This window comes from Cyanistes caeruleus, chromosome 4, assembly GCF_971803275.1.
Source record: "Cyanistes caeruleus chromosome 4, bCyaCae1.hap1.1, whole genome shotgun sequence".
NCBI classification, from domain to species: domain Eukaryota; kingdom Metazoa; phylum Chordata; class Aves; order Passeriformes; family Paridae; genus Cyanistes; species Cyanistes caeruleus.
The window spans coordinates 79,647,034-79,672,198 of NC_141704.1; the positions used below are offsets into that span (position 1 = coordinate 79,647,034).

Sequence of the window (25,165 nt, forward strand, 5' to 3'; positions counted from 1 at the left end):
AGACGTTATTAAAGTGGATTGGAATTGAAACATGAACTCACTTCCCAGAGGGGATGGTTTAGTGTTCTAAGCACCACGTTTAAAATACCCAAATGCTTTCAGTCTTGTGAGACCCACTGAGCCTTTCACTACTCTGGAGTACAGATAGTGAATCTTACAGTTTGCTCACCAGGCTTTCTTCTCAAATGAGACCTTAGAAACCAAGTAATGCACCTTGTAGTAATTTTGGGGTAGAGATGTCTCCTGTTTAGCTATGTACAGAAGGAACTCATACATTTCAATCCTCACTACATTGTTTAGTGAATCACACCATGCAGCAATAGTCACTTTTTAGTGGCATAGATTAGCAAACTGAACCTTGGTCACTCCAGACACAGCTTCAGTTTTCCACCAGCTGCATGTCCTCCAACAGCTCTTTATGCTGGTTGAGCTTGTCCCTATCAGCAATTGCTTTAAAGTGGTTAGGCAGGCTGTGTATATCATTTGTAAAGTAATTTGCAATTCTTTGGAGTGAAAACTGCAATATAATGTAGTATCACGAGCCAGACACTCAGCCTACTTCTATTACCCGAGACCTGTTCCAGATAAGGATGTAGTGGGTTAAATGTTTGACATCCTATGACATGCTCCTCAAAATGGACTTTTCCTAAATTCACAATAATCAAATTCATCCTGGTTTATGGGATTTTTTTATTCGTGAAGTTTTGCATTCCAAAGCCTCAGTGAGCTAAGTGGAGCAGCTCTTTCCCCACAGATGACTCTGTTAATCCTGTGGGATAAGCAAGGGTGGTACTTCCAAAAGGACACTAGGTTCTCATATCTGCCTAACATCAGACAGATTCCAGGCTCTATTCCCATGCCACAATATCTCCATTCATCACACTCTTGTTTGGCTGTGAAGGAATAAAGACAGCTTAGGAGTCCTGATGGGAGGAAATGTGTGACTTAAGTTTTGATTTAATGGCCAGATTGTGACTTTTTTTGATAAGGAACATGGGAAGGAAATTTTTTTAAAGATGCTCTTAAGTTCTTGCAGAGAGAGGCCAAGGCCAGAGCTGTGTCCCAAGCTCTGAAAAGCCTCCTTCTCTGCCTGCCAGGTATCCTGGAGACTTGCTGGAAAGCAGAACACCTCCTCTATCTTCCCACCTTCTGGAAATAACTTTCTTCAGGGCTGCATGTGTTAGCTGAGGGTGCTTTTCCTCAATGTATTGCTGACATGGCATCTCTTCTCTGGTGCAGTCTAATTACCAAGACTTGCTCTACTCTTCCCATGGTTTGTCCCTGGAGGAGGAATTACAGATCACAGGGGCTGATGGGGGAGGAGGAAGAAGAGCTGCAGAGAGATATCTGATATTCTGGCAGAAGAGCAACAACGGTTCTCGTGGGGATCTCTGTGTATTGAACTTAGGCAAAATACCTGTATTCCATTTTAAACAAAAAAAACCCTTCAAACCAAACAAGAAGAAAACCCCAGCAACAAAAAATGCAGTTTTTCAATTTGGTTTTTCTTTCACCTCCTACCTTTACCCATGCTTTCCTCCTTCTCTTCATAATCCTAAATATCATGACCTCCTTTGTTAGATTTCCTTTATATAATGTATTATCTGCAAACTATAGATAGAAATTAATAATGTCAAAATCTAGCCAGACTGGTAATGGGAGGTGTAATCCACTACATAACACTGCTATAGGAATGTCAGCTGTGTTTTTTTAGGAGTAGCCTGGAATTTTCTGAAATTGTTTATTCTCAAAAGAGTAAAATTCATCTTCTGTTGTATTTGCTGTGTTTCTTTTTCTCCAACTTTTTACATTGTGACTATGTGTGTAGAAAGCATGATTTTTTTTCTTCTAAATGTCTTCTACACATCAGTTTGATGAATAGCAGAATAATAATTTTAAGTATCTTGATTGTAATGTATGTGTGTTTGTCACAAAGCAACTTAAATGGCTACTTAAGCTTCCATGAAATCTGGATTTTGCAATTGACAATATTTTTGTCTTTGTCTGCCTGGCTTCACAGCAGAGTGACAATGAAAATGCATTTAAACAAAAAGAATGAAGAAAAAAAAATCTGATTTAAACTTGTTGTTGTTGTTGTTGTTGTCAGAAAAACAAGCATGGTGGTTATACAACAGCCTCAGAGCACACTGAATGAATCTTCTGAAATCAAAGCTCCAAAGGCTATGGGATTATTTTTAAACTGCCTGCCAAGACCCCAAAATATGATAATTAATGAACTTTAGCATATATGACAAAATTCCTAATTGAAGTAGAAGGGGTGCAGGGAGCATTAATGAAATGAAACTGAGTTTTTGAAGCCTCAGTTTTGAACCCTTCAATTTCAAACTTAATTCTTAATTTTAGGGGAGAGCCTTGAGAAGTTCAGTGACATTCATGGTAAAGTCGGAGGTGTGGAGAACCATGGAGAGAGAAAATATTGCCTGGAGAGAGTTTTCAATGAAGTCACCAATCTTGCAGGTCTTCTCTGTGGTTTTTTCAGACTCAGGCTCTAGGAAAAAAAGAGATGGTAAAAAGCATGAGGAGATGAAACAGCTTGGGTGTACTTCACACACAGAGTAGGCAGGAGAGGCAGGAATGGCATCCAGCTGTTCTGATGCCTAAGCCCAAGGCACAACCCTTCAGGCCTCGCTGACTCTTACCCTTCAGCATTCTCATTCATATTTACAATGGAAATGTGATTGCAATGGTGATTAAACCCAAGTTATTTTGGGCAAGTTAGAAAAAGACTAATCCCAGAAATAAATGATAAAGAGCGGTTCGTGAATGAATGTAGCTGGGATCTTGCCCTCTCCCTCTCCCTCTCCCTCTCCCTCTCCCTCTCCCTCTCCCTCTCCCTCTTCCTTTTCCTCTCCTCTCCATCCTGGCTCTGGATTTAGTCCCTCCTGAGGGAAACTGAATCCCTCACACAACATTTCATATGAATGCACACAGAACTCGCTGTGCATATATGTTTGCGTCAGGAAACTGAAAAGTAAGTTTAAAAAAAAAAAATAAAAAATCACAGTTTCAGCTTCTCTTTTACCTATTTGCTTAAATAAAACCCGAAGAAAAAAATGACCTTTACTGCTGTCTTTCATTTGCTTTCAATTAGAAAATGCAATCCTTCTGGCCTGTAAAATTTGCTAATATTTAAAAGGATTCTAGACATAGTCCTTTAACTGGAGAAAAAATATTACAGTTTTTAAACTAGTCTGGAGGAAAAAAATCTTTTTCTAGTGCCTCACATTTCTCTCAGAATCACTGTATGTATTAAAGATGAGAAAAATGCAAATATTTTGTTTTATGTTCTCCTAACTGACCCAGGCTGAAAGCTAAAAATGCTACTTCTCTCTGAGAATATATTTTTTAAATTATAGTTTAAATTATAACTTTTTTTTTTATCAAGATTTTCATGTTCCTTCAGATTATCTTAGAGAATCAGAAAACATGGGAGTGAAAAGAAAACCAAAGATGGAGTGTGTGATGGATGCGTTGTGCACACATGCTCCTCGACAAAGAAGCAAATGCTGCTATTAAGAAAAAACTGAAAAGCAAGGCAGGAAACAAGCAAAATTCTTTGTCACTCTTTGCCTTCCATCACATTTTCTCCAGCGAGAGGCTTGAATCCCCAACACGGACACAATTACCAGTGGCATTTGCACTCTTCCAGGGCCTGGAGGTCTCCGCTGGGGCCGGGGCCTGGAGGTCTCCACTGGGGTCAGGGCCTGGAGGTCCCTGCTGGGGCCAGGGCCTGGAGGTCCCTGCTGGGGCCAGGGCCTGGAGGTCTCTGCCGGGGCCAGGGCCTGGAGGTCTCCACTGGGGTCAGGGCCTGGAGGTCTCTGCCGGGGCCAGGGCCTGGAGGTCTCCACTGGGGCCAGGGCCTGGAGGTCTCTGCCGGGGCCAGGGCCTGGAGGTCTCCACTGGGGCCAGGGCCTGGAGGTCTCTGCCGGGGCCTGGAGGTCTCCACCGGGGCTGGGGCCTGGAGGTCTCTGGTGGGATCAGGACCCTGTTGTGCAGATGCTGTACAAACAGGTTGGGGAGCTCACTGTCAAACTCCTAAAGCAAGAGCTAAGCAGAATCTGAGAAGCAGCAGAAGAGCAGACGAAGGGTGCTGCGCGGTCGGAGGGAGGTGATTGTGATCACAGCTGAAGCAGCAGTCAGTGCAGCCACAGACTAATCATTGCTGAAGGGCTTTTTGGCATTTCATCTACGCAGCCAACGCTGGCTTTTGTAGCCGCCAGCGCTGCAGTAAGCGAGCATCTTTAATATGTTTATCTTCACTCTCCCTCCCTGGGATAGGAAAGCATTGGCCTCGTTTGATGCAGAGTTCACGGGTTTAGCTTGATTGGGGCCCTCTGGCCTTGCAGGAGCACCCCGGGCACGTCCCGGTCTTCTTCCCTCTGTCCACGCTGAGGCTGTCCCAAGCTTCCGGCAGCATGATTCCAGATCCCAAAGGGTTCCAAGCCCTGATCTCCGACCATCAGCAGCACCTTTCCCCCAGGGGGAGGAGGAGACCCGACTGGGATCTTGGCCCTGGGCGCTGCACTCCCTGGGGCAGCTGGAACCCAGCAGCTGAACCCACCAGGCTTAGCCCCTCTCTTTGCACATTATCACAGTCATGGGGTATTTAGAGAGCAAAGGCTGTGTAAAACATTATGACTTCCTAATCTCTCCTTTGAGAGAAATCTATCTCAGATTGCATTCAAGAAAATTAAATATATATACTTTCATATCAATGGCTCCAAGTGTTGAGCTTTTTCATTGATCAGGTGTTTTGGGGTCTTTTTTTGTCTGTTTTGTTCTGTTGTTTTGGTTTTTTTGGTTTTTTTTTAATAACTGGTAAAAACCCTACAGAGCTTGATAAAGCAACCCAAATTTGCAAGAACAGGTAAAACATGAACCCAGCACCTCCCCAAGGTCTCCAATGTTTTCCAGTGCTCGCTGTTTTGAAACACAACCCTGGGAAAATCTTGTGAAAATACACTAGTCATCTACTGAAATACTCTTCAGTTTAATTTTGCCTGCCTTCTTTCAGTTTTAATAACTGATTATCTTCCTAAATATACAATGCAGATTAATTGACTCTATGTTTTAACTACAAAAAACAGAGGCATAATCAATACCCTTAACCAATTTATTAGGCATGCATGACATTTAGGTAATTAGAAAGCAAAACATAAGGATCAAAAGAGCAGAACAGTATATTATTAACTGTAAAAGGGACTTTGTTTTCTTTCCCAAGTGAAGTGGTATTAAAATAGCTTAAAAGAGGTAAAAATAGAAAGTTTGGCAGATACATTTTGCCCTTGGTGCACTGTGGAATCCCTGTGCTTTTGAGGCCTTAAAAAAGTTTACTATTATAATTTAAGGCTCTTATTCCACACTGAATAGGAAAACAAACACCAAAACAATTTGGAAAACTTCATGCTAATAAATAAGACAAAGGATTCTTGCTCCTGCAGTTTGCAGTCAAACTGGAAGTCCTATTGTACACATTTGGGTATTTTTGCCAAAAAATATCCTCAGACTCCCAGCTGTCCACTTCAAACTACTGTAACATCCATTTTACACATGGGACATCTTCTACTGCCATTGGCTCCTCATGGATAATGTTTTTTTCCATTATCCATGGCTAGCATTGGTCACAAAGAAGTGCAACATTCCCAGCTATGGCTGCTGCAGGTGAGCTGATGGTTGCATTGCTCTGACAGCTCCTTGTGCCACTCAGCTGAAAATACCACTAAATAACAGAATAAAGAATCTGTGCCCCTTTGCTGGGCCTCCTTGTTTTTCCTCATCTGGTGTTCCCATGGCCCTTTCCCTGGCAGCCCACTGTACAGTGAGCTATTGTGTGCAAAACAGTGCAGGCTGGTTATATAAACCAGAAAACCTGTGACTGGCTGTCACCAGCTTTGTCACAGGCATATAGCCCCTCCCAGGCTTTTAATTAGGGTTAATGAAAGTGTGGTGAACTCTTGCTTCCCAGGAAAATGGGAGATTTCACCCACTTGTTCCTGTCCCACCACGCCTCAGCAAACAGCTCTGGGAAGCTGCTCGTTGCTCCCTGTGGTTATGCAAGTTCCACACGGGCTGGACTCCTAAGATGTAACAAAATATGGTGAAATAAACAATTATTTCACTGGAGAAGCATCAAACTACAGTTTGGTTTCACTTTCTACACTCCGTTTGACAAATTGGGAGCTTTGTTTGGACTTGCTCAAAGCCAGAGCAGTAAGGAACACCGACACCTCTGCTTGTTGCTCCAGCTTCTGTTTGCCAGAGAGGAAACATCCCTGACACCCAAAATTTGTGTGTGCCAGCCCTCACATTGGCCCTGAGCATTTGTGCAGAGATACTTCCATGTCTGTGATATTTCTGCAAACACACAGCCTTCAAAAGTCTCATATTTGGTTTTATTTGGATCCGCTTCCCTCATGGAGATGGAGCAACCTGGGTTTGCCTATTTCACCTCGCTGCACTTTGCACTCAAAATACAAGGTAAAGGTAGCAGGTCACAGTGACTCCTCCCTCACAACCATGCAAACACACACATTTGCATTTATTGAGCAAGATTTAATGCCAGGATATCCAGACTACTAAAAGTAGGTAAACAAGCAGAGCAAACAGAAGTGCAGCCCTAGGTTCCCTTGATAGCCTGATACCTTTCTAATTGCCCTGTGTCTGTCAGCCAGAGTAACTGAGCAGCTCAGCAGCCTTTAAAACTGGAGGTTCAGGATCTCTGCTAACCCTACCTATATCCTCTCCAACATGAAAGACTTTCTTCCTGCTGGTGTATCTTTGGAGTTTGAATTCCTGCTGTAAATATGGCAATTCCTGACAGCTCCCTGGAGAAGGCTCAGCAGCCCTCTGAGTACTGAGCAGTGATTTCCTCCCTGCCATAATAATTTGGGCACATGGGGGTTGTTACTGAGGAGCTTGGGAGTGTGAAAGCTGAAAAACTTTATCTCCTTTCTCATTTTGGCTTGCTGAACCCATGTCTGCTTCCTGTCCCCACCTGGGCAGGGCCTTTTATCTGGTTTATTGGTACGTGCAGGCACTACTGACACAGGATCACTGCAAGGACTGGCACTAGGGCTGTGCTGCAATTTTTTTTTTACAAAGAAAACATGTGACATGAGACATCCTTGTGACACACTGAAGCCTGGCATGAGCTTTAGGGGTGCACAGCCCTGTGTAATTAAAAACCTTTAACATTTTCACATGTTTTGAAAGACAGTGTTCTGCTTCCCCAAGTAATTTTTTTTTTCTTTCCACTTTTCCACATTGCCACGGGTGGTCAAATGTAATTGTGTAACTACTGAGTTATTTCTGTCAGGTTATGCTTTAATGTCTCCATTTTCCAGTGCTATTCTGAAAGTAAAATGTTATCTGCTAGCTCAGAAGAAAAGAATCCCCAGGATTTGCAGGTGAATGACAGATGAATTGACTTTCAAATTCTTGACTTAGAAGTGCAAATGACTTTTAATTAAGTTTAAATACGTTTTCCATCCTCTGTTTTCCGTTCACTCTTTCCAGAAGCAAGCAGTTGCCCGTGTGATGTCCCCTGTCATTTTTTATTTCTGCTGTTTACAAGGCTATGGCTCTGAGGGCTTTTGGATTGCAAATGTTTTAGGTATTACAGAGAGTGAAAAAAAAAAGGGCCTGGTGAGCATGTTTTCTAGAGTTTAGAGGAAGTTTTGGTATCTACTCACTGTAGATAGCATCCAGAAAAAAGGAATCTGATTGATTTACTAGATACACTGAGATCTCCCTGTGCACTAATTTTGCAGATGCAAGTCATTTCAAAAAACACAAGATTACAGATCTTTCAATGCAGGGCCTTCTGTAATCAAGTCATATGCTGTGGTCAAATAATAGGAGTACCAAGACACTTCAGCTAACTAAACATTAATATTAGGGGTGGGCAGAATTCTGGTGATTCATCATTAAAAAATATATTTAATCACAGTAAATATTCCAGGTCATGAATCACAACCAAGACTTTTTTTCCCCCTCAAAGCTTCAAATGCAAGATGGAGGTAATAATGTTAATGTACCAACATGAGGTAGTGGTGGCTCTTACATCATTTTTAAACACTTGTCCAAATGTGAGAAAAACTCCCTACACTAAAACTTCTTTTGCTTTCAAGTTAAAGCTACTGTCATTTTTGTGACCAGAAAACAAGTGTCATTTCAGGCTGATGGCATTTGGTGCTAAATCCTTTTTTTGGCCATCTGAAATAGTGAATTTCCCCCAGCAGAAAGTAATAGTCTGTGTCAACATAATGAGCCTAACCAGTCTGGGCAACCTGCTTATTGATGTAACTCTATTGCTAGTCAATGAAGACTAAGCTTGTTTGTGAAACACTGCAGTATAAACTCCTAGAGCACTGCTGGACTGCAATTCAGGTACTTATCTTCAGAGAAACACAGAAATTTTAAATAGTCCAGTTTTATTTTGTGTCAAAGTAAAACACGTTTTGCTAATTAGCCACTGGAACCATGCACTGTCCAGTTTAGCTTGACAGACGCAATAAGTGGTTTTCTAAGACACATAGAAAATTCAATTAACTTTATTGTAAGTATTCATGCAATTTATTCCTGTTCTTTCTGGATTTTGCAATAGATACACTGAGTTGTCAGCAAAACAAAATGTTCAGGCGTGTCATAACGAGACTTTTTTGTTATCTAAGAGCGAGCACACTCTGAGCTATCTCTTTCATTCAGGTATTTTATCAAGACTGAATATTTATGAGCTCTCATATAGCTCAGCAAAACGAAAAAGTGAAAGATACCAGTCATTTGATCTCAATTTAGCCTTAATTACACAACGACCCTTTATAATGGTTATTTCCTAAGACAGGTTGCTGCTTACCATGTACCAGACACTGGGGATGGAACATTACTGGTATCCATAAAAATGTTTACTCATTTTTCACAGCCACAAATGTCTTTTCCACATAGCAGCCATACAGGAATTTTTACTATGTGTGGACATTTTGGAGGATGGTGTTGATAATGATACTGAGAATTAGGTTATGCTGTGGTCTGCTAATGATCTGTCTTCCAGTTTTCAAACACTCTTTGCAGTGTCTCATTTAAATACATGGCTCAAACATTCTTGCACAGGTGGGTGTCAAGGTGCTGGATCCCAATTTCAAGCACAGAAATGCTGAACAAGATAAGCCTATTGTACAATCCAGATGCTGCCAGTGGCACACTGGGGTTTAAATTTGAGCTCCTTGTAGCTATCATGATTTTTTCCCCTTTATTTTTCTGTATTTTCTTTGGTTTTAAAAGTGTATGGGTATGTAGATAACAGTGATTTTGAGCTCAGATTTGCTTTTGTTTATTAACAGTTTGGGAAACACCCCCTGAGATTTCAGGTAGAACTGTTACTCTCCCTTATCTTTGTTTTTTATTAAACTAAAAGCAAAGAGCATTTTCAGCTACTCCAAAACATGCCTTTGTTTGAAGATGTGTTGCACAGCAACTTTAACAGCTTCTATGTGGATGGTACTAAATTACTGAAACTGAAGAGTCTTTCTGGATTTTTTTCACGGCCTATTCTGGTTTGGTGATGATTTTATGAAAACAAAAGTGTCCTATCTCATTTTGGAATAGAGAGAAAAAAACAACAACCCCAAACCTGAAAAGGACAAGGAAAAAAACCTCCATAACAAAACAAGACAAAACAAAGCAGAACGCCACAAAAAAACCTTCAAACCAAATTTCAACTTGAAATGAAAATAATAACAATGTATCCATTTAAAAGTATGGGCAACCTGAGAGGAAAATTTGGATTTCTAAACACAATCCAGATAGGACTCTCATCTGGTTTTGTAATGGTAGATTTGCTTTGACTGTAGTTTTCAGTCACTCAGAATATCTGTGGTTCACAGGATGTGGGTGGTACTCGATCAGCAAAGAATAAAAATGGTGCTCAAGCTTTGTGGCAGCTTGTTTGCTTTTGCATTTGCTTGTAACTTGTTTTTCTAATAAGTAAATTTTATCTTTTTTTTTTTTGGTTTTGCTTAAAGGGGTTTGAAGAGGCACAGCTGGAAAATCCCTTGATTTTATAGAGCAGGTTCTCGGTTTTATGGGACGGTTTTTAGGAGTATCCTGACTGATCTGTGTCTTTCTGAGTCAAATGGAAGATCCAAAAGAATTGGTTACATACCAACCAATAACTCCCACACCCCTCTCCACCCCCAGTCTGTATTCTCCAGTCTTTGTGCAGAATTATCTCTTTTCATTTACAAATGATTAGCAAGTCCATGTCCCCAGATGGTGCCTGTGGATACACGTGCTGAGCAATTTAATTTGCATATGTGGTTCTTACACTCTAATGAAAGGTTCTGCGTCTTTTTATAACTTTATTTTTTAGAGTTTCTGCCTGCTTTTCTTTCCTTCCCATCATTTTATTTCCTTCTAACTCCAAAAATACATTTTCTTCTAGATGGGGGAGATACTTGGCAGATCAGGCGAGCGCGTTGAGCGAGGAAATCATAGCGAGGGTAGCGTAGAGCACAGAAAAGTCTTGTTTTTTAAAGGGAAGGTGCCAGGTCAGCCCTTGAGCTGCTTTGACAGCCATGGAAGGCTCCTGAGCTGGGAGCTGTGCCTGTGAAGTGCTGGCTGGGTGGCCCTGGTGTCATTTTCAGGGGTGACAGGGTAATGGGGAGCAATAAGCAGGTCGGGGCCTCGGAGCTCTGGTGTGGAACCACTTTTGTCCATTTAGCACTCCAGCCTTGTGCAGGAGCAGGAGGAACAGACCCTCCCTCCAACTCTGCTTTTCTAGATGTCACCAGAGCATCTGACAATTTGCAGAGACACTTAGCAGCTTCCCTTATGAAATGATTGAAATTCATTTAGTCATCTTTGCCTTCTCTCGAAAAAAACGATTTCTGCAACCTATTCATTGAAAAAGAAAAAAAAAAAGAAAAAAAAGGCAGCTCTTGGTGACTAATGTTGATTGTACTGTGAGGTTTTCAGCAGACAATTATATTTAAATATGTGGGTTTAAGACTAAATAATTGAAGCAAATTAATGCAAACTAATAGAGTTCTTTCTAGACGGAAATAATTTCTTGAGGGAAGTGCTGTGGCAGTTGTTTCTTTGTTTCTACTGTTTGCTTGAGAGTGTGTTTTATACTGTGAATCTAAATAAAACTAATTAATAGAAAAAAGGTGTGAAATTAAGACTGAGTTTATTTTTTGGAATTCCAATGCAGCCTTCAACAGACTTACTTTAGTCCAAAAGAAGAATCAAGGCTTTTGTCTTTGCATCAAAGCAACTTTTGAACCTGATATTTCACTTTGCAAAGGAGTTTTTGATATACCATGCGGGATTACAAATAGCAAAGATGAAAAGCTGTGTTTCTGAACCTCTATAATTGCCACCTATGAACTGATATGTATTCTGGAGCTGAAATGGTTTGGACAGTGACCATATTAAACCTCTCCCCTTGGATTAGCTCATAGAAAAATATATGAAAAACAAGTCAGTTATTGTGGAGTGATTAGGGCCATGCAGAGCAGGGTCTGTGTAAGATGCATTCAGTGCCACCTCAGGACAACAATTCTGCTGTTTGATGCAGAATGAATTTAATGAAGGATAAAAAAAATGAGCTCTCCTTCTTGTACTAAAACATAGCAGCAGGTGGTAGGAATCGCTCTGCCTTGTTTTAGCTCCCAGCAAAAATAGAATTTTTCAAGATATTATGAAAACTTTCCATGTACAGTTAAATTTAGTTTTAATATTTGGTTATTTTTTGTCCTTCATGTATACCTAAAGATACTCCAGCCAAAACCTAAGAAATGAACAAATTCTCATGCTGTTTAGGTTTGAAAAATGAGTACAATATATGTAAGATTTTGATTTAACCCCTAGAGGCTCACACATTTTAAGTTGTTCACACTAATGATCTTTCCAGAATGTCTCTGTTTGAGTTTAAGCTGTAGGTGAAGAGTTTGGTGAACCAAATACAAAAATTTATGATAATGAAACAGTGAAGCTGAGAAGAAAAAAACATCAAGACACCACTGGAAGTGGGAGATGAGACAGACTAGCAAATCTTTTTGTCACATAATGAACTTGTAAATACAACACTCTGTGGACACACTGGAAGGTCAGATAAAAAAATCAGTAATAATTGTAAAAAGCTAAACAAAAGCTTGCAGAATTAATGGAATTATGCCTGGAGTTAGGTGAAATCAAAGGTTTAGGCAATCTAGGCTAACTAACACCGAAGAGTCATGGGTTTAATGTCAGTCAGTCATTATATGTTAGTTCCAGTACATCTGCTTCAAGAGATGCATCCATCCAGACACCCTTCAAAAAGGGAGTGAAGACTTAAAGTTCCTTCTGCAAAGGGAAGAGAAAGTTCACGTTCCCCCCTCCTTCCCCAAAGTTTTTTAACTTTCTAAAGCTCCAAAGACCATTACAATCAATAACTCTCCCAAGACTCAGTGGAAGCTGGCAGGATTGCACAAAGTGCATAGAATTTTGTCATGAACTTACAGGCTAAATTGTGGAATGGTTTGAACTTGTGACACTGCCTGGGTCCAATCCAAAGTGATTGTGGGAGTCCTTCTCTGGACTTGGGAATCTTATCTGTCCTTGTGGCAGGTGCCATTAGGGCTCTTTTACAAAGAGAAGCCAGATTTCAGAGGGGAGGTGAAACAGCCTGAGGTTCCAAAGCCTTTCACACTGCATGTGACTGCTTTTTGTTTTGGATATTGCTTAAGGGTCCTCCATATGCCAAGGCTTTCCTTAATACTTTTAGGGAATCCTCTCCAGAGCTGGCCCTGGGAGTACTTCAGAGCTCATCTCCTGTAGACAGGTACCAATTTTGGCTTTGGCAGCATTTCTGGAGCATTAACCACAGCAATGCAGACATATCCATAAGGCTGGATTTTCAGAGAGAGAGAGAAAATGTGTCACAAGACACAAGAAATGTGTCAGAAACGCCAAAAAAATTGGAGCAAAAATAGATGCTCCTGCCTGAATTGCTAGAAGACAGTAAAGATAGAAAACAGGAAGCTGTGGTTTGGCACAGTTCTTACAAAATGTGCTAATAAGAAATGCACCTAATAATTCTGCATTAATGGAAGGCCAATATCTTTTTAAAATATTGGTTGCACCAAAGAGGTTTTCTGCTTTGCTGCCCTGAGCAAACTTGAAGCAGTGACAGGTATTTCAATGAAGAAGCAAAAACTTTAATAAAAAGAAAGGAAAGCATTCTGTTCTACTTGGAATAAAGACTCCTAATATTTTGTATTCCTCACATTTTTTTGCTTATGCTCCTTATGGATATATAATTAACATTACAGGTTTTTTTTACATACTTCTTTGAATAATAAGTCTTCTCAAATGTGAGCCATGAGACTGAGATATATATCCCCTGCAGAAAAGCACAAATTTGATAGTTTTATTGTTGTGTTGTAAATTATTACAGGATTAACCAGCTTTATTATTCTCTAGTTAAACTTTGGAGAGTAAGAAGGTATGGCAATTCCTGGAAAATCTTCAAGCAGGAAAACTTGCCCCTGTATCAGCAGTGTGAGTGGTCAAAAGGAGAGGAGATTTTTACAGTGGATAAAATTAAACTTAAAAAATTTAAAGCCTAAAGATGTTCCTAAATTGGTTGAGTCTAGCATAGGAAATTATTGTTTTTTTTCAACCAATTTCCAAACCAATTGGTTTTTTTCTGGTATAGGCAGTGCCTGGGAATGTAGCTATGCAATGAAGTCATTGTGCATAAGAAGCTTTGGGGTGATGCTCAGGCTTCTCCACGGTAGAAAAAAAAAAATATCAATGTCACCACTGAGTTTTAAGATAAAAAGCTAAAATCCCTATGGGTGGGATAAATCCCAGATAAATCCTGCTCCCTCCTGAGTAAAGGGAAGGAGGAATGGATGTTGTGGGCAAGGCTGGGGACAGATGAGCACAGCTTGTCCACTTCTGACTGGCCAACACCCATGTGTAGCCTTTTCCCTCGCGGCAGAGAACGTGAACCAAAGCTGAAGGAAGATGTTTGAAATACAAAAGCTGTTGTGCACCAAACAGCTCTGATAACAGAGATTTCTCTCTCCCTTAGTCTGCTGTCATAGGAAGGAATGTGCTGACAGAGCCTCCCTCTCCTTTCTTCTTGAACTGCAGATGAGAAGCTGTGGGGTGAAGCTTCCCTTGAAAATCCACCAAGTATGACCAGAAAAGTGGGCTGAAATCACTCCTTCCCTTCAGTCAATACTTCAAAAAGAACTTAAAAAAAAAAAGGTAGCTCTTGAAAGCAAGAGTCTACTTCCCAGCATCTCCCAGGGGCAAGACTGATGTACTGTTTTCCTGCTGCCTGAAACTACCTTGTGGCTTTTTTAAATGTGTTGGTTTTCAAGGTGCTGCTGATTTTTGGCATGCTAGCTGTTTTAATTTCTTTTATGAAATACCTCATGTTTTCCATGCAGCACACTGGCAACTAGTGTGTGCAACAGAGTTTAGGAATGAGAGGTGCTTAGGAGTTACAGAGCTTTACTTCTGCATAACCGAGTCCTTTATTTGGGATTCTGAATCTTACTGGACCTCAGCTCCCAGCTCTGGAAAGGATAAAACCAGCACATTAATAAATGCTCTCTAATTCATGCAGAAATAGTGTTTGCATCCTCCACAAGACAAAGCTCCCCTAGGAAAATTACCCCTGGTTTTGGAAAGTTAAATTACAGCCCTCATCATAAGCATTTATTACTGAGCCAATGATTGTGCCAGTCGAAGTCATAACCATTTAGGTATGAAGGCCTGGAGCCAAAATGTTGATGCTACTCTTATTGTTGTGTGACCTTTCCTATGTTTCCAAGAAAGCTTTGCTGTGCTGAGAGGAATCTCCTGACCTAAGCTTTTAAAAAAGATTGGCAGACTCTTCTGAGTGGGAGGCTGCATGAGAGCAAAGGATAAATATTTGCAATACAATGGAGATAAAGAGGAGGTTGGAAATGTTACTGCAGCATCAAGGCTTTATTTTACTTTTGAATTTGGGTAAGTGCCAAAAGGACTAAATCAGCACACTGGAAAATGCAAGAATGAACCCTCTTGAAAGAAAAAGATAAGCTACTAGAATCAGGAGTACAAATTTTATTCTGAATATGACTCTTGGAATATTTTCCCATCTGAACCTGAAGTAATACTAATGGAAAAAAATATCGTGTTTTTATTTCCAGCCTATATATATCTGCCTTTATAATTTACATAGGTCTTGTAGTAGAATATTAACTTCCATTATTTATGAATCTATTGAACTTTGCAAGGATGTACTGACAGTTGAAGGATTATAATTTTAAAGGCAGTTCAGTTCACATCATAAATATCCTAAAAGGTCACACACTACCTTACAGTATCATCTGAAGGACAGGGAGCTTAAAGTCAGAGCGGTTTCTGTCAGTTCAGAAAAAGTTCCATCAACATTATCATTTCAGAAATCAACATGTACCAATTGATCACGCTGTGGGAATATTTTTCCACACATTTTTGTGAAATGCTGAGCTCCCATGGAGTCAGTACTTGGAGTCCCTCTTTTTGGTCCTTACCAGGCCTCCTCACTCTGGGGTTAAGGAACAAAGTGAAATCCCGGTGTTCGGGCTGCCCTTGTGCAACGTGGACATTGCAATACCAAAATCAGCTGGATTCCTAACATCTTTGTTCCTTATGCCTACTCACCCTGGAAGTACCAGAAATAAAAAAAGACACTTGATATTTTCTGGCAGATAGGTCAGCTTAGAGGTCCACTGACTAGAGTAATATAATTTCATTTGTAGCATCACAGAACCATAGAAGATCCTCACTTGGCATGGGTGCACAAGGATCATTGAATCCAACTGCTGGCCATATCCAGGGCATTCCAAGAATGGCACTATGAGCCTCAGAGTGTTGTCCAAACACTTCTTGAACACTGTCAGGCTTGATGCTGTGACTATTTCCCTGTGGAACCTGTTCCAGTGCCCAGCCACCCTCTGGATGAAGAACCTTTTCCCAATATCCAACCTAAACCACCCCGACACAGCTTCATACCATTAGTAGCTGTTAATTTCCTGCTTCTTGATGATCCAAAAGCAAATAATGACATCATTTCCAATTACCTCTTTACAGCAGAGAAGGAAAAATAAAGCATTTATTAACTTGCTGCAATAAAACGAATGACTAGATCACACCGAAAAAAATTGGAGTCTTTCATTGCATTAAAAAGTGTGCCTGTAAAATTTCTTGTTAACTCTGTTTTATATACTTGAGTTATCTGCCATAATAAAAAGTACTAGGACAGATTTATAAGAACTTTTCATTATAAAGATGCAAAGGAGACTGACAAATATAAATTGATGCTCTTTGGCTGGAATAGCAAGTTTTTCTAAGAGAGTTTTGAGCAGAGTGTTACATTCATATTCATTGGCAACAACAAAGAATAGGGCCCAGTATCTATATGAGTCACATGCAGACTTATTTTTGTTCATCACTGAGTGAAAGACAGAAAACACCCCATTTTTTTTTATTTAAACAGTTCCTAAATGTGGGTCTCTCACACTGTATCCCTGTTTCACGTGGCTTAAAGGACTGAGGAGAAAAAAAGCAGTAGCTGCTGTCAGTCTGTGTGCTGCTGGGTGATGTGTGCTGGCATCAAGTGGAGAGCCTGTTTTACACTGCCTGCCTTAAAACAAACTCACCTGTTCAAATATGGGGAGCTGGAGTGTCCCTGTTCATGAAAAAAGTTGGGAAAATTCTTTCTTAAACAGATAAATACCACGATTATTTTAGTGTTTTCATTCTTATGGCAAAGACAAATTGCTTTTGTTTTTCAGGAGCAAAACACATGCACAACTGCAAGATTTCTGATTTGGGGATTAATTAAAATGCTACAAATGTTCCAGGAAATGAAAAAAAAACCAAACAAACAAACCTATGGCTTTCAATTTTTACCTCTCATAATGAAAAATAATCCCCAGTATGTTCTCAGAGGTGACAGCATAAACTCCTTGTGCTGAAGGAGTAAAGGAGAGAGATACAGGGCTGTCCAAGTGAAACTCCCAAGGAATTTAGGTAAATAAACTCCAGAAATCAAGATGGAGCCACAAGATCAGATTACTACCCTTCAACATTTCCTTGGGAAGCAGTGTGGGATACACAGCTCTTGTTGGAAGTGTGTGCCTCCTGACTGCTCTTAACTATTTCAGCATCAGGATTACACCCACCAACTTCAGGGAGACTGCTTGTTAGACAAAGGATGACAAATCTGGTCCTAAAGTGGTAGACTCTCTTGATGAATGTGCATCCTAATTCTCAATGACATTTAAGTGAGTGAAACATATGTACAGAGAGAATAAAATGCCAAAATGTGTTGCTTTGCCAAGTTGCCACAGTTGGAAGCTTTCAGTAAATTTCCAACGTGTTTGTTGATAAATCCTTCATTTTGAATAAAACATAATTTCATTTTTAGAGTAGATTCAGAATGACAGGCCCTGAAAGGCTAAGCAATACCTTGGTTGGTTTGGAACACCTGTGAAAGAGGGAAATTTCTTCCCTTTTTCCCTAGATATCTGCAAGAAGTGTGAATTTTCTAGTAGCTAACTTATTTGTTACACAGATGTAAATTTTTACAAGCTCAGAGGCAAATATCAGTTCAAAGGTCCTAAAAGTTTATTGCTAGAGGTAGAAATGAGCTTGGTTAATTGTTAAACAACAGACAATTTCCTGGGTGATTCAATACATCACAGGAGATAGGTAGGCCTGATTAGGACCTCAGAAATTATTGAACAGGATAGGTTACAAAGCTTAAACTGCAAAAGTACACAAGAGATAAATTAATTTAGCATAAATAAAATGCTGTTACGTTCAAATTTCATTAAAGGGGTGGGGTTTTTTTGGGTATCATTCTACAGCATGTTTCAAAGCTCGTTGAAGTTATTGAAAATACAGTGAGATGGCAGCGAATATCTGGAATTAAACCAGGATATTAATTAATTATTTAATTTTGCACCAGTCAAGAGAGAGATCTATGCACTCCAATTAAAATTTAATACCGTAGAACAGCGACAAAACAATTTTAATTAGCATTAGATTGCTCCATAATGCTAGTTAACATAACAGCAGCTAATTCACATCCATAACAAGCGATTCTGTGATGCAGCTCACACAGCACAGCGAGCCCTGAACTAACAATGAATGAACTAACAAAGCTGTTTCCCCTCTGTCAGAGACCTTGTAGAAATCAGGGGGCTCTGGAATGGCTGAACAAGGAAGTCACAACGTTTGGAAGCCAGCAATGTACTTTTCCTCAGGTAGAGAATTAATTTCCATTAACCTCTGGCCCTGTAAATCTCAGTCCTGCACCAACCCAAGCTGCAAAGTCCATCTGACAGGTACCTGGGATGGAAGGGGGAGAGCCAACAGCTCCCAGCAAGGAGCTGTGCTCTCTGTCCACAGCTGCTGCCAGATGTCCAGGCAAGCTGTAAAGACACAGCAAATACACAGTTTATTAAATATACAATTTATAACCAGAATATTCCCAGTATCGACCACTACAACTCAAGAGCTTCTTATTCATTAAAGCAAGCAGAGTCCAGATTCATGCCTGGATGTTGGCTGAATCATCTGGCAGCTTTTGGAATCATCCTTAACGTATTGCTCCTTTCAAATCACGAGCAGAGGACCTCTTGGTGCTCTGAGGGAAACCTCACTGTCCTGTGGGGTCTGTGTCCTGTGAACCTTCCCTTTGGCACCACATTCCCAAAGTCACTCCCTGCTTTTATGCACCAGTACGAATTGTTTGTGACCACTGCCTTCTAACACCAGGTTCCTTCTCCTTTTCACTAGCAATATCTCTAACATTGAGCAGCTCCTGTGTTTTCTGCCCAGCAGGTATCTCTGTAACACCCCAGTTTAGACTCTGCCACGTGATGAAAAACCTTAAAGTTGCATGGAAAATTACTGTAAGGGAGCTTGGAGTTGTTTGCTTTCCAATTGCCTGAAAATCTACTTCATCTCAGACCATGTGAAGGCTCAGCCTGATTGAAAGCTGAATGTTTTTTCTGCAGAAGCTTATAGAAATTAATTGTAGGTAATATAGTTACAGAAAGGAAATCAAAGTCTTTGAAATGTCACACTGGCAAAACATTTTTTTTTAAATGTAATGTGGCTACTATGGATTAATTCAAAATGTCTTGTAAACCGGAAAACTCCTAAAATGTAAATAGATTAATCACAGTTTCCAATTTGTCCAAATATCCCATTAATGATGTGTTATTTTAAACAGATGTAATCACTTCTGAGATCCATATATATTTTCTTTTTTATATCCTTGCCAATATCAATCTTATTAGCATTTAATTCACCAGTATGACTGAAAAAAGCTGGATATTTGCATTACTGAAGGAGATGTTAGTAAATGTAGTAGATCCAGAAGCTCCTTGTAAAAGTCATGCAGTGAACGAGCAGATGAAAGCCAGTTTTACCAAATACACATTAAACCATTAATCAAAATGGCAAATTTTAATGTACATAAGTAGTGAAGAATGATGGTGATATTCTTAAATATTTAAAAATGTTTTCTGGATTGTTCCTAGCCAGAGAGGAAACAACTCTGGGGCAGTTTTATCTACTACTCTGAAATAAATTCTCTTACACTGAGTATTCTGGTTTCCTCCACAAGCCTACATAAAACCGTGCTAGCTTTAATTAATTTAAGGCTCAATTTGTAAAACATTAACACATAAAATAATTTTTTTTTTTTTTAAATGATCCCTATTGGCAAAAAAAGTTTTGATTTCAAGCAAGGACTTTCACAAAGTTCAGTGTTGTCAGAACCAACAATGGTTCAAACCATTCCAATAATGACTATTTACAGAAGAGATGGAGTGACTCACAAAAAGAGCTTTCAAGGCAAACTGTAGCAATATATTTCCAGAGAGTAGCCAGTTTCTTTTCAATTGTCAGCTGCTCACTATGATCTAAAAGGGTTCAACTGCAGTGATTTGTACCACTCTCCATTTTCATCGATGCTTCACAATTCATCAGTTTCAAACCTAAATAATACTGTACCCCACTGCAAACGTTCCTCTAATCTTTTCCTCCACCAATGACCTGATCTGCAGAACTACAGGGTGAAAATCCCCACTGTTCAGCACTAAATATAAATCCTGCATGAAAGAGATGTCTTCCCTTTATCTTTTCCAATGCTTTGGTATTGTATTTAATGATCTGCCTATGGTTTCCCTTATTTCCTGTCTTTTAATAACCAAAGAAGAGCAGACAAATCCACTGCAATACACTGATCTCTTTGAAGTCTCCCATCTGATAATTATAGATAAAATGATGTTAAAGAATGTAAAACCCCACAGGTTTCAGGGAGCAAACACACCATGTACCTATAATATTGTACTCTGTTGTACCTCAGTGTTTATTATAACCTTCCATCTTTGAATGTCATACAAAACCCCTGAGACATCAATTGGTGTCAAATTGTATTCTTACAATTTCATGGTGCAATTCCTGAATTTTGCTAGAGTTACTTTAAATATTGAATATTTTTGGGTTTAAAATGTTATTTAAATAAAAAGGGATACATCCAGGATGCATATCTCCTTTCCCAGTGCTCACCCCTTTAACACTTGATTGATATACTCTCCAGATCTGATTTTTCAAAAGAATTGAAAAAGCAAGGCAGGAATCTAAGTGTCCTATTTTCCCTGAAATCCCTGTTATTTCCTCAGTTTTGCTGAAATTCTCAGCATATCCTACAGAGACTTTCAAGGTGTTGGCTTCCTTATCAATGCCAGAATTCACCACATATCTGAGAATTATCTCCTGCCTCTTGTTCTATACGAGGGTGAGCTCCACAATAGCAAATCGGGATTTCATCCCTCAGAAAGATCCTCTGCATATGTTAAAACTGGGCTTGAAAATCTTGTATTTCCTGGGCAGAATTATGGCAAAGTAGAGAGCTGGATTCCTCGTGTTCCATAAGTGTGGGCTGCAAGGGGACTGGGTTCAGAGGAGACACAAAAATCTGGAAAAGTCTGGAATGGAAATCAGTCCTGCAGAAGCCCCATTGCAGAGCACCTCACACTCTCTCTAATCTCTCTTGTTCAGAGAACAAGGCTGCAGCAGCAAGTCATTTCTAGGTCCTTGAACTTGTGCAGCTCACTATAATTCAGAGATGAATTCTCTATCTATATAACTTAGAACATTACTCTGCTTCCTGTCTTCCTCATGGAGGAGAAGACTTTCCTCACAGCATTCTGATCCTTTCACGTTTCAGTTTAATCCTGTTGTCTCTTTTACTCACACCACTGTGACCTCATTTTCTTGATACCTCCTCCCCTGCAGGGCTGGGTGGGTGCTGAGGAACCCCTGGATCCATCTCTTCTCCAAGCTCTCAGCCTGCAGGGCAGGGTCTCCAGCCCTGATCCATTGTGGCATTCTCTCCACTGGACAGGTGTCACTTTGTCAATGATGTTCTTGTCCTGAGGATCTGAGAATGGGTGTGGCATTCCAGCTTTGTTACCTGTGACACTGTGTCTCCTGACATCTCTTAGAGCACAAATTATTTTCTGCTGTTATCAAAATGTTGTCTGAGCTACTTATTGCAACACAAGGGGGGATGTTTGGCATGATTAATTAGCACTTTAGGTAAGAGGTAAAAGAAAAGCTTTAAAATCTGGGGAAAACCAGCCAGCTTGAAAAGGAAAATTTAGAATGAGTGAATCTGATCCTTGTGTCCAAGCTGAGCATGCTTTTGCCATAGTGCAAGCCCTTCTGTGCTCTTTCTGAGCTGTAGCTGCTCCTACAGGGTCTGAAAGAAGCTCCATCCTTGAGACTGGGGAGCTGGTAGGCTGGATCGGCACTTTGGGAATGCACAGCATACAGAAGAAGAGCTTGATATATTTGATGACATTTCATCTTTGTTCATGTATTTGTTGGACTGACAAATAGCTGTGGAATGCAGATGCATAAGGAAATCTTTTTAAAAAGAGCAATGAATCAGTGTTTGAGACTGATGTTGCATATGATGACAAATCCCTGGCTCTCCACAGTGTTTCTCCTGTCTCAGGCACTGTTCTTCATGTCATGTCCAATAGCTTGTTTTCCTTTACCTCAAGTCCCCTCTCCCTAGTTATCCTTCACTCTGAAATATTCTACTTTGTCCTGTTTTTCCTTCCCTGTCACCAGAGTCCTCCCTCTCACAGAAAAGCATCTTTAACACACAAAATTTTGAAAGTGGGAGCAATAGCTTGGAGGTCAACATCAAACCATTCAGTGTGCTTCCCTGAGGAGAGTCATTGTGAGCTGCACAAATAGAGATGCATGTGAATAAAGAATAAATGCTTCATTACCACTGCAATGGAATAATTGGTATTCTAATTTACATCCTCCCAACACTATCTATCTATCAGGATGTAATGAGATATTTAACATGTTGTTACTCTATGTACGCACATGTTTTATACATAACAACCTGTTATCTGTCAGCTTAAACCAGCACTGTATAGTACAATTAGATTCTTTTCCCCTATAATTATCCCAACATATGTCTGGGCAACCCCAGCAAAGTCAAATAATATGCACTGGATATAAATCATGACAGAATAGGGCCGTGAACACTTTTAGTTCGGCATTTCATATTATTTCGCTTTCTTGAAAATTTAGATACTTAAAGACAAATGGATTTTTAAAATGAAAAATCTATTCATTTTTCTAAGAAGATGGCATAATGCTTACAAATTCCTTCTCTACATTCTTATTCAAAAAAGAATAAAATGAGCTATCCAGCAGGGTAGAATATGGATCAATATGTGTTTTCAATGGCTCGTGGTTTTATTTCCACTGAAGTCAGGAGGTGTTTTGCCACTCATTTCCAAGACTGCAAGATTAGGTTGAAGCTAGAATTTGTATCAATCCTGTCTATATCTTTTTTAGGTTCACAAGTGCTCCAGAAATCTTTAAATCCCATTACATGTGAGTAAAATTGACTCAGAAAAGTGGAGTTCCCCCATAATCTGAAAGTTCTGCCATCACACAAAGTCCTTCCAGTTCTCCCATTCAAATCACTGCTCTTGCAAATAATCTTTCTCAGTAGAATTAAAGCAGTAACTTTTTGCTTGTTCCTATTAAAACCTGTCCTTTTCATCATCAAATACAAGAAGAGTTTTCTGCCTTCTGTGTCTCTTTTGCACTAAGAACTGCAGTGAAAGAGTACCTGTGTTCCTACTGAAGATGCTGCATGGTAATTTCAAGGATAACTTAAGCCAGGATATTCTCTCCACCTTGCCTGGAACCCTCTCCATGAGCAGAAGGTATCCTTGTCTGACAAAGGCAAGCACACCAATTTTCCAAAATGTTCTGTTACTTCAAATTCAAGAAAGAAAAAAATGAAATTATTCAAAGATTCATTAAGAACATAATGAAGAATGTGCATTATTTTGAAAAACAGATGGAAACAATCTAAATTACACTAAGACTGATGGGACTGTTCTGTTCCATGGACATGCTGGCAAGGAGATTTTAACCCTCACTTTAATTTTTTTTCCTTTTTTTCCTGCAGAGAATTTATGATTTTTTTTTTTTTTCTTTTTTTAATTACACCAACTGCAGTTTAACCAGAGTGAAGGGACTCTAGTGCATCCAGTTCTTTTGGATTTCTCATAATATCCTTGTCTGCTAGTTGCTTAGACACCAGCAACTAGCAAACCGTTAAATTATTTTATTTTCTTAAAAAGAAACACCTTTATTTAATAAAAAATATAATCTTCTAAGAGGTATTACATCTGAATTTTTAGGGACTTCAGAGGTTAAATAATTTTAAAAATTAGTGTACACAGTTTTAAACTGCTTTTGCTTTGCAGACAATAGCAGTGGATAAAATACTGGGTGCATTCAGCATGGAGCAGCTTTGAGACAGGATTAGGGAAATGCTCTGGAAATTAGTGCCCATCCCTTTGGTATTTCAGATTTACATCTTAATTTCCCTTTCCTTCAGAAAATATTCAATGTATTTCCACGTGGTTTTGTCCAGCTAACATAAGGGGTTAGGGTATATTTCATGTGCACAGATATTTTTCTGAAATACAACAATCCGCAGCTATTTGATAAATAGGTCTGGAGGCTTTCTTGTGAGAACATTTAATTTCCATTTCCAATTTCAGATCACCTTACTGGCACTTGATTTATTCTCCTACATCAGGAATGCAAGAGAGATCAGTTATTTTCTCTAGACAGTAAATAATTTGGAACAGGGTCTATAATTTACTTAATATTTGTATCACTTTCAAAACAATGTATTCTCAAATTGATTGACTTCTAGTCAGTACCATAATCTGAACGTTAAAACAGGGTTCCATTTCATACTAAAGCACATATTAGCCACTATTTGTGGAACCCAAATTTAATTCTATCTTGGGTGAGTATCTACACTACAGAGTTCAAAGTTACAGTCATCAAATGTCTGAAAAGAAGCAGATCCAATACCTAACTGGGCAGTCCAAACAGCTCCAATTTCAACTATCAGACACTTATGATTAATTGCTCATGAATAAGCAGCAGGCTAAGGATTACTGACAGAAGCTATTCTGAGAGGAGTTTTGTACAAATCCTGGGAAAAAAAAAAAATTGTGCTCTTTCAATGACAGTTCACAAACAGAGAGTTGACATTTGGCAAACACATAATTCAACATGAATTACTCAGTCAAGACTAGTAATAACACCTAGCAATTATACAGTCCTTTACACATTCAGTGGATTATACAAACTCTGACATTAATTAAGTTGAACTGCCTCTTCTCCTCTGCTCTTTCCCTTAAAATTCTCTTTAGCAAAAAAACTTGGTTTGGCACACACAGATTTTCACACAGACTGGCTGTGTGACCAGCAAAATCTCCATCTTCATGGGAAAAACAAAACAAGGTTAAAATCTGAGGTAAAAACATGAGGCTGGCTTGTAAATTTGCAGTCCAGCATAAATTAGGAATAAAGCACAGTTTTGACAAGGCAAAGATGGACTTGAGATTTCTCAGTTATTGTCCTTATTACTGGGAGGAGGAGGAGGAGGAGGAGGAGAGGAGGATGAGGATGATTTGTCTGCTGGGTTGGTGCCAGCAGCCAAATCAGCAATGCAGAGCCTATCCTTGCACAGGAT

At 39.6% G+C, this 25,165-nt stretch overlaps 1 long non-coding RNA gene across 1 annotated transcript; it reads right to left on the reverse strand.

The window, feature by feature from the left end:
- Positions 1 to 1,196: 1,196 nt before the first annotated feature.
- On the reverse strand, positions 1,197 to 3,738 carry LOC147653815 (uncharacterized). The gene is made up of 3 exons (XR_015285809.1): positions 3,648 to 3,738; positions 2,442 to 2,509; positions 1,197 to 1,281 (listed from the first exon to the last, which is right to left on the reverse strand). It is a non-coding gene; the product is annotated as an uncharacterized LOC147653815 (long non-coding RNA).
- Between the last annotated feature and the right edge of the window lie 21,427 nt (positions 3,739 to 25,165).